Source organism: Anomalospiza imberbis, chromosome 4 (genome assembly GCF_031753505.1).
Source record: "Anomalospiza imberbis isolate Cuckoo-Finch-1a 21T00152 chromosome 4, ASM3175350v1, whole genome shotgun sequence".
NCBI classification, from domain to species: domain Eukaryota; kingdom Metazoa; phylum Chordata; class Aves; order Passeriformes; family Viduidae; genus Anomalospiza; species Anomalospiza imberbis.
Genome location: NC_089684.1, coordinates 139,630 through 147,162, shown reverse-complemented (window position 1 = coordinate 147,162; position 7,533 = coordinate 139,630).

Below are 7,533 nucleotides of genomic sequence, written 5' to 3'. Positions count from 1 at the left end.
AATGCTGGTCTGGTAAAATATAACTTAAGACCTCACAGATAAACAATAACTTCATCCATGAGAAGTATCTGAATATAAATTATCCTTGGCATAGCTCTGGTGTTTTCTAGCAATCACAGCTACTTCAGAAACAAAGCTTCAAACACACAATTTGGGAAATAGAGAACCTGTCAGCAGCCAAAATTCTCATTAAGAGACACTGTGCCTATCCCAGGGTCTCCCGTTCATTCTCCCTTGGACTGTGCATATGCTTTGCATTAAATACAACCATAGTGATTCAGAAAATCTCACTATTTCTTTTTCCTCTAATAATTTTGCCTCAGAAACCTACTAATGTGCCCATAATCCAATGGGAAGTCATCGAAATTCAAACTGGAGTTTTAACTTCCCGTAACAGTGTTTCTCAGGGATTTAGCTCTCCAGCCAACATCCCTGTACTGCTGGTTTGCAATGGATTTGCAAATTGGTAACACCAGGACCTCTTTTGGCTCAACAAGGACCAAGATCTGATCACCCAAATGATTTTATTTCCTGGAACCTGATAGAGTATGATAGGAAATAACAGTCTTCTTAGGAGCTCATGCTCTCCAGTCACCATCTTCCTGGGCTTCTATGAGCCTTCCTGAAGTACCTGGTGAGTGTTTTCAGATGTTCTGCAGACTTCAAGGCTGTGAGTAGTGTAACCCCAGCATGGAGCAGGTACCAGTGGGAGTTCAAGGCAAAATTGCACTCAGCCATGACTGACAGGATTGCTGAGACACCCCCTGAGTGTCTCTTCTGGCTACACCAGACCACATGTTTTGCTGACATTAGCCAAGTTTTTCCATGTCAACCCAGATTTCTTTCAAACACTGCCCTTGGGCTGGTACCTCTCCTTCCATGCTCAAGTGCAAGCAGGTAGAGAGGGGACAGAACTTTGCTCAGAGAAGAATAATACTGGGAAGGAATAGGTGGTTACATTTTCTGACTAAGCAAGCAGCTCTATTTTTCTCAAAGATAAGACATGGTAACATTTTTTTATGGGGAAAAGCAGATGATTAAAAATCTGCATACCTCTTCATTCTTTTAATCCGGAAAGTTTTATGGAAAAGGCAAAGTCACTTTTTTCATGTTGCTAAAACCAAAAGGTCTTTGTTCTTTTATTCCCCTATCAAAGATATGATAGAATATATCAAAAGCTCTTTCCTTCTTGTCTTCTGTCTCCCACCTCTTTCCCTGCCTATATGTCTGTGGCCTTGTGGAATCCTGCTAATCCAGCCTTTTGCATGGAAGTGAAGAGGTCATTCATAACTGTACACTTAGAGCAGCTCTCTCAGAAATTTTCCAGCAACCCATCCACTACAGTCCTCTGAAAAAGATGTATGAAATAATCTCTCCAGGTTAGTATTACATTATTTATGCTTCATTCCAGCTATCTCCTTATTTCCTGTGGACAGCATGCTGATTTATTCATGCTGTCAGCCAGCCTCTTCTGAATGTGTTTTCAGTAAAAAAACTGAAAGGGAGATTTAGCCACCTACTCCCCAGATGTGCAGTGGCTCCAGCTCTATGGCATCTGTGTAAACATCAGCAATAAACTTCTAATTTAGAGATTAAATATGGAGAGTTTTACCTCACATTCAGGCCCCTTGCACTGAAATATTTTAAAGGCATCTCTGGCATTTTTTGTTATGAAAGCATTTTTCATGCTATTCATCAAGGAAGTATGTCCCCTGAAAACCATCCATCACTGGGAGACATAAAGTCATAGGAGACATAAACCCCAGTGTCAAGGCTGTGATGTTCCCACCAGGGAACATGCAAAGGAAGAGCAGAGCTCTGAGCTGTGCAGGTGTTAGACAGGAATGCCAAGGTTTGGTTGAGCTGTGGAGGTGTCACTGCTGTCACATAAATGAGGATGTTATAAGAGGGGTTTTCCTAGGGTATTTAAATATGATCAAGTTAAGCATGCTATTTAACTAATGGTACTGGTATACTTACTTACATATAGGAAGAAAAACAAATAGAAAAATATATCAGCAACTTGCTGCTTATCAACATAGTGATTAATTCCCTGAAATCAGTGATCTGTTTGAGAATCTTATAGGAATCAAAGCAATGTTCATATTTAGCAAAATACTACAGACATGGCCTAGAGGAAGGGCATCAGTGGAGCATAGCTGCCTTGAGAAGTGCATCATCTGGAAAGCTCCTTTTCACATGAGACAGGTTCCGTTCATTACCCTAAAGACATTTTTTTGTTCTACTCAGCTTGTACAAAACACACCACTGTAGTGGGGTCCACAGCTTGCTGGGGGATAGAAGAAAGGCTGGATGAGGACAGAGCAGCCTGGTTCACACTGACACCAGCATTTTCTTAATTGTATCTTACTGCAGTGGTGGATTTTGACCTGCAGGACTCTGAAAGGGAAGGGCCCTCTGTTATCTCCCACATCACTCACTTTTGACTAGGTTTACAATTGATGGCAAAGGGGGCTTTGGCTCGGGGCTGCACTGGTTTTCTTGCTGGTTCAGTGCTTGACTTCTCAAACATGGAAATATTTTAAATATATTTTAATATAAGAACTGGAGCAGTTTCTCATTAAAACCCGCTTAAATTGCCCTCTGCAATGATGAGTTTAATCCTTGAATTATTAATACCCACCAATGAAAGACAGGAGATTGATGTTATTTCCCTGAGTTATTGATGTTGCTGGAAGAAGAAAACGCTATGCTAACAGACAACAGACAAAGGGCTGTAGACTTAGCTTGTGTGGCTGGTTTTTCAGTTCAGCAACAGCTGATTTCAATCACTTCTAAACAAACTTCTGAAGTGTTTTGTTCAACCAGCTAATGCCTCTATAAATATCTTCTGTTTAACTATGGACAAATTAACTCCCAGCTTGAAAAGCTAACCAAGATTTGTTGAGGGTTTCCTTCATCTGTCTATGACAAATACTTATCAATAAGAGACAAACCATTGGAGCTCACACAGTTGAATCCTGCCATGCGTTCTGTGTAGCTACAGAATACAGAACCACTGTGTCCTATTTGTCTTTGTAACTCTGGAAAAGTCCTGCAGCCTTACAATTAAACTTCCTGCCTTGTAAGGGGTTACTTTCTGAATCAAACGTCAAAACCCCAAAATGTCCCAAACATCAACTTAATGAGGGCAGTCTTTTGGCCTTACTTCACTTTAGAGTGGAGTCTAAGATCCCAGGCAATGCATGGTCTCCTTGGCCCAGAGCATGTCTTTGGCCAGCAGACTGTCCCACAGAAGGAGCTGCTGACCATCTGCATCCTATCAAAACCCATTGGAAATTGCACAAGATAATGTCCTTCTGAGTTAACCTCAGCTTCGTGGAGCTGTCCAGAGAGCTTCTGGGCTAAAGCACAGGCTTCTGGGAGTATTGGACATTATTTGTCCCTTAGATGTTTTCTGCCTGTCTGTATGTCTGTCTCACGTGTGACCCCAGCACCAGGTGAGCTGTGGAGAGGAGTTTCCCCTCAAAGCACCCAGCAGGCAAGCCAAAGAAGACAGGGAGCCAAGACTCAGCTGCCTGATGCAGGGCAGGGCTCAGTGGCAAATAGCAATGGTCAGGATCTCTCACTTTTCACAGCCTCAAACCTGCTCCTTGTAGCATCCTCAGAGGAAGATTCCCACTGGGAAAGGGATGATGGCATAACACAGACAATATCCTCCCTCAACCCCTTTACAGTTCGCCTTGGCCCCCTCTCTCCTCTCCTGTGCCAACAGGCATAAGAACATAGGTTGTGTTTTCTGACTCAAACACACATTTCTTGCCGTGTTTTGTTGTAAGAAGGGCATTTAAAACTATTTTCATAAAAGCTGATCTGGCTGTGAGAGTCATTATATGTTATATTTGAGTGAAAGCCATGTCTTCCTTTGGTAAACACAAACCTTCTTAAATATCCTGATGGGAACTACTCTAAGGAAGCTGGTGCATGGCACATACCAGCCAAGGCAGAGAGAGCCTGAACAAGCCCAGCTCTGAACAAATGACTTCTTTCAAATTTTCCACTAAGAACTGTGGGTGTGCCGTAAAACATGGCTCCTGACAAAGGAATTAGTCATTTGAAAAAAACCCCAAAACACTACTGGGGTTTAGGTATGAGACAAAATTAAAGCATTTATATTTCTGTCTTTCATAAATTCAAAATACATAATGTTTTGAAAGTGTCATATCAAAATTTAAAGGAATTGTTGAAATCTCGATTTATGCAACTCTTAAACCCAGTTTTGGAACATCTGTTTGTCAGTGACTGCATCATTATGAGCAGATGCTGTCTTCAAAGACTCAGACAACACGAGGGGAGGAGATTTTTTTTTTTTCTCTCTCCTGTGCATATATATGTACACCCATATACAACAATCCAGAGAAATTGCACTTGAAGAAAAATATGGAGCTATGCCACAGCACCCTGGCATAATAAACATATATATGTCTACAGTCATCCATTACACATGACAACTACGGCATAGATCCGCAATTATATCACCATGCAATTCCCCTTGATTCTACTGACAGCTTTAATAAGTTCCAAAGAATTTGGCTTCCATTATATCCTGCAGCTGAAAAAGCTTGGCAAGAAATAACTTAGCAGTAAACTTCAATTTTCCCCTACCTTTAAAATTTTTTTTTTAAAAAGAAAAGAAAGAGGGAAAAGTAAAACTTTGGCATAATATCCAGGCGTAAAAATAATGGCATAGCAGTTGTGAAATCATTTTGCTGTTATCTGCTGGCAATCAGAGAGGTAGCAAAAATACAGTCTGTGTATTTCTGTTTTCTTATCACTGTTCACTGCTTTTCTTCCTTTTAAAGACATGTAAGACAATCCTCCTAGCAAGATAATAAAGAAAAATATATACCTGAACCTCCTTCTTTTCAAGCAGGAAATTCTTATATACTTGAAAGCTCCTGTGCACATCTATTACTAGAATTTCGCTAATATTATCATTATCACAGAGTTATCTGGGGAATGCAGTGATTAGCGAGCAGCAAGGAACACATCTGGAATATGTCGACATAAAGGGTCCAAAAAACACATACCTTGATGCTCTGTGTCCAGACGAAAACCTTCTCTGTTACTGTTCATTAACCAACCTTTTATGAAAGGCACAGTAGAGGGTTCACATATGAGGTCCTCACCAGGCTGTGATTTGTGGATGACATCTAGCACCCCAGTGGTATTTACATCACCACAAGTAATCAGGGGCCATGGAAAAGACTGGCAGCACCACGTGCAAAAAAAAAAAATGGGTTTGGAGTTTGATATTGTGACTCAGATTTTGTACAACGGGAATGTATACGACTATTTACACACGCAGGAAAAAAACTACCCAGACAGGATCTCAAAATCACCTACAAATGAGACAAAGAAATGATTGCTGTTGCTGGCAAGGGGCAAACTGACTCACACTTCATTCATGTGGCTGCACTCTCTTCTGCAGGATCTGGGTTTCCCATGAGAAATAACTGAGTAAGGGAACAGCAAAATACAACTCAGGAGGTTCTGCTTTTACTAATTTGTGTTGGAACCCTGGATGCTGAGAATTTTAAACTTTCTGTTCTGAAAGGCACAGATCCACAAAAGAATACTATATTTGATCTAAGGCCGTAGAGAAGGCTTCTAAAATTGAATGATAGAACTAGGATTATGAGTGTGTAGTTTGATTAGAAGTGTGTAATATCACATGGTGGAAAACTTAAAGTTTTAGAACACAATATTATATGTGAAACAAGATAGAAGTTTTAAGGCAGTAGCTAGTCCTTCTTCTTCGCCTTCTTCTTCATGAGTTTAAGTGGTGTTTTGTAATTAAACAGAAAAGTCCACATTGCAAGACACGAGAGATTAGTTATTGAGTTAAAAGTGAAAATAATTTAGGTGTCATTTCTTAATTAGATAGTTTAGCCCTAAAAGACCTTGTAGAGAAAAATAGCCATTTTGTAACTTATTAGTAGAATACTGCAGAATTCATAATTTGTAAGACTGTGATATAGATAAGAAATAGTAAACACCTGAGTCTGAACACGAAATACCATCCCTAGTGCTTTCAATCTCAACCTTAACAGAAGCCAAAAAGAACAAGAAAAAGAAACCAAAAACCAACAAATTTGATCTTGTGAATTACTATGCCTCTGTCCTTCACTAATGAACCTGCTCTCTCCAAATGACATAGGTCTGTTTTTTTTCAATGTAGCCCGATTTAATATTATTACTGTTGATTCCACTATGTTGCCACAAGACAAGGCATTCAATTTTAGAAAAAAAGCCACTTCCTCAAATGTACACAGAACTTGAATACTCACCATTAATACAAGTGCACAGGCAAAATTTATTTATCATTAAAAGGCAATCTAAAGACTGAGTCAATTATTTTCTGAATGAAAGTACCTGGAATGCGCCTTTTTGTTTCCCCTTTACAAAACTAAAGGGCACAAGTCAGTGGGATCCTCTGTGAAGCCAGGTACATTCACATGTCGAATATTCTCCTCTGCTCCTATTTTTATGGATAGTCTACCAAGTGTCACTTTTTCAACATCCCTGGAGAATGGTTTTTCTGTTCATATAAAATTTTCATCTACAGGCTTTTTCCACTACATGAGTCTGCACGATACAACATTTGGTGTTCAGATGTAAAATTGTCTTCTGCTGTCTGAACTGCCCTGGCCTCTAGAGCCAGAACCAGAAGACACCATAAGTCAGGCTGCAAATCAGTCCCTGGTGACACCCCTCAAATGTTGACCAAACGTATGCATAATCCAGGATTACAGTTTTAATAATAATTTCCTAGAAAAGTGTCCACACTTTATTCCAATCCAGTGCAACAGGCATTATTAAACCCCTTAAAAGCCTTTGTATTAATAGAGTAACATTATTGTTCTGTCTGAGTCATCTTTTCTGTCCACAGTGAAAAGCAGTCTTGCTAAAAAGACGTCCAGAGGGTTCCAGTGGTTTCACCTTCTACATAAAGAGATTAAAAACACTCTACCAAATTCTGATATTTTTCAACCAACTATTAGTTATCACATTGTCTGTTTATAATAGCAACAAAAAGAAACAAATTCCTGTTTCCGAGAGTCACCACGACACCTATAAAACTGGACAGGCTGAAAAATCAAAACAAAAGCCTAAAAAAAGATGCAATATAAATTGCCTATGCAAAAATACTTTAAAGCTGATTTTATAAAATGTCAACACATCCATATTTTTAGAAAATGAAAAGGTAAGTATCTAAAAGAATTTGATTTATACTGACTGCATGGCTGTTCACATGCCAAAACTGGATAGTATTCATAAAAAAAGAATAAAAAGATCCTACATAATTTTAAAGCAAGATAATGTTTTGCCTATATTCTTCCACCCTTCCAAAAGCAAGTTATACTGCAATGCAGTGTGCTGAGAGACATTAAACCTGGAAAACCTATCAAATGGCTACAACATATTTAAAAAAATAATCAGTGATAATGCTCTGCAGAGAGCAGTGAAAAATAATGACATCAAACCAAATACATGGCCCATGCAGTTAAT